Here is a 2,751-nt window from a genome sequence, read left to right on the forward strand (position 1 = left end):
CTAGATCATGAATGTTTGGAATCCATATTATGCAAGGAGACATTGCTTTTGCTAATTCGAATTGAAGGGTGATATAAAATCGGTCTATTTCCGGCATCATATCCATAGTTAGCGCATTCGTCATAGTTAGGAGCTCCAGCTCCGTATCAAGGTCACGGTCAATATCGTCACTATCATCAATATCGTCACTATCCTCAATAAGAAAACCCTCAGGCTTGTTATCCAGGAACTTGTTCAGAAATACTGTAATGAAAGGAACATAGGAGTTTTCCGCTAGGTATTTGACCAAATAGGATCGTCCAGTTCCTATAGAACCTATCACTAAAATACCCCTAGAGGGGATAGGGCTAAGCGGAGCGAAAAGGGTTTTCCATGAGATGGGAAATTAAAACTATTAGCCCCACACGAGGTTTGTGAATAAGTGATTGTCTGATAATGAGCAAGGAATATCCGTCTTTCTGCTAAACAGGATGTATTGAACTCATAATTCATTAGATACTTTTTATGAATGTAAACTAAGTATCGTAAGTAAATTGCTCCCGGTTGTTCAATCATTTGATAACCAGAGTCATTCTTTGATAAATGATCACTATGAGTCAGACTCAATAGAATTTGATCAATCCTTTTTTCTGTCGTTAAGGTGGAGAACTGAACCAAGAATTCTCTTTCTTTATCATCAATCGAATCACTGTTCGAGACCCAGGATTCTATTTTATCATCAATCCAATCACCGTTCACGTTTTTTCTTTTTCTTATCAATGAATAGATCTCTTTACTTGTATGACTTAGATGTCTCGTATTTCTCGAAAAAGCGATTGGATTGATGGGATTTGGTATGATACTTATGAGATCGATGAGATTGATATTCAAATATTTCTTCTTAGAACGTATTGATTTGACCCCATAAGCGGGACCACCACCCCATAGCATGTTGCCGCCAGAAGCATAACCCCGTATTTCTTCTATAGAATCTCCTAATTGTTCCAGAGCAACTAGAAAGAGATTCTTTAACCATAAAGAATTCAGTTCAGATGTAGGATACCTATCCAGAAGTTTTCGCAACTCAATCATGTATGATGGAATCATCAAAGATTTGACCTTTTCGAACTCTGTCTGTAACTCACTATAGGCTCGAGAAACAAAGAGAAGATGTGTACGAACGAGATATCCAGCAACAAGAAGAAGGAAAAGGATTGAATAGAGGAACTCCCGAACATTTGGCGATCTCAGATGTGTCGATATCAATGGTGACTCATTATTTCGATGAATCATTTCTTCGGACAGAAGAAGATTATGTAAACACTTACTCGAAATCTCACTTATCAGATTCCATTGTGTCTTCCACAATTTTTTCTGAAGAATTCGCCATGATATATCTGATCCATGCATAATATCATGAAAAATGGATACAAATTTTTGGCTGCTACTTAGTATCGGCAATAGGTCTGAAAAAGTATCTAAAAATATCAAATTTAGATATTTGTACCCTGTCGAAGTAAGGAACCATGGCATATATGTTTGGAATAGATTCCATTTTGAGAGAGTTGAAAAAGCACTATCTCGTTGAAAGGTTCTATACATCTGCCCTTTCTCAAGGCATTTCTTTAGACAAAGACTCCGTTTTTTTCCTCTTTTCGGATGGTAAATATTTCTCAGAACATGGAGTGTGAATCAAACCCATGTTTGAATTGAAATTGAGATACTGCTGCAAGTTCTTCCCCTCTGAATCAGATAGATTCATATCTGAAAGAGGTTTACAATAAGTTCTTTCAAAATTTACTATTTGTCCCTCTGTTAGAGGTGTTCCAAAAATGTCTGCGATCGAGTAAATAGCTCTACGAACGAATGGATCGGATCGAATTGGAAAATGGAAAGATTTGTACAAGTTATACCTTTCGTCACCACTTTGTGGAAAATCGTTAGGTATGAATATGTTAGAGACCTGTGACTCGATTGGTGAAATAGTATCTCTCTCCAAAAAAGCATGTTTTTTTTACCGCCGCACAAAGAAAATATTTTGTTGCGAATGAACAAGATATTGAGGAATTGTCCATACGTAAAATCATAATTATTGACACGGGCCTTTCCACATAAAAAGGGAATCTTTTGTTACAATCGAAGCAGAAGTGATGTGGATTATTCAAGAATCGAAGTCGATTTGCTTTATAAAAAGAAGATATCAATGAACTTCTATGAAATGGTTTCGCGGGATTCGGCCAATTGTCTTGATCGTGGGATATCATTGAGAAATAGGAATACGTGTTATCAAAAGATTTCTTGCGATTATTTCTAGTATGGAATGAGTCAATCATCCACCACTTTGGTATCTTATTGAACAAAAATGGTGATATTGTTCCTCCATTGATCAAGAATTTCGATTTCTGGGAAGTATCATGATCATCCAATAAGAAGGGTTTCAATTTTTCAAATGAACGATTTGAAGACCTATTGATTCTAACAACTGATTGCAGAGTTGATCATTCGGACCTTTCAATTCATAGATGTGGATCTCGGACCTATGAATGGGGATATTCCCGAAACTCACAAAGAAAAAAGGAAGTGAGTTAGACAAAAAGAGAAGAAACTTGGACAAAAAAAGAAGAAACTTGGACAAAAAAAGAAGTAACTTGGACAAAAAGAAAGGAAGTGACTTAGACAAATCTTTTTTGTCGATAACCTCAGACCAATCAATCGAATATTGATTAATACGTAATCGATCGAACACTACTTGAAAATAAAAACGGCTCTTCT

Source organism: Corylus avellana, unplaced genomic scaffold (assembly GCF_965113065.1).
Source record: "Corylus avellana unplaced genomic scaffold, dhCorAvel1.hap1.2 HAP1_SCAFFOLD_269, whole genome shotgun sequence".
Lineage (NCBI taxonomy): Eukaryota > Viridiplantae > Streptophyta > Magnoliopsida > Fagales > Betulaceae > Corylus > Corylus avellana.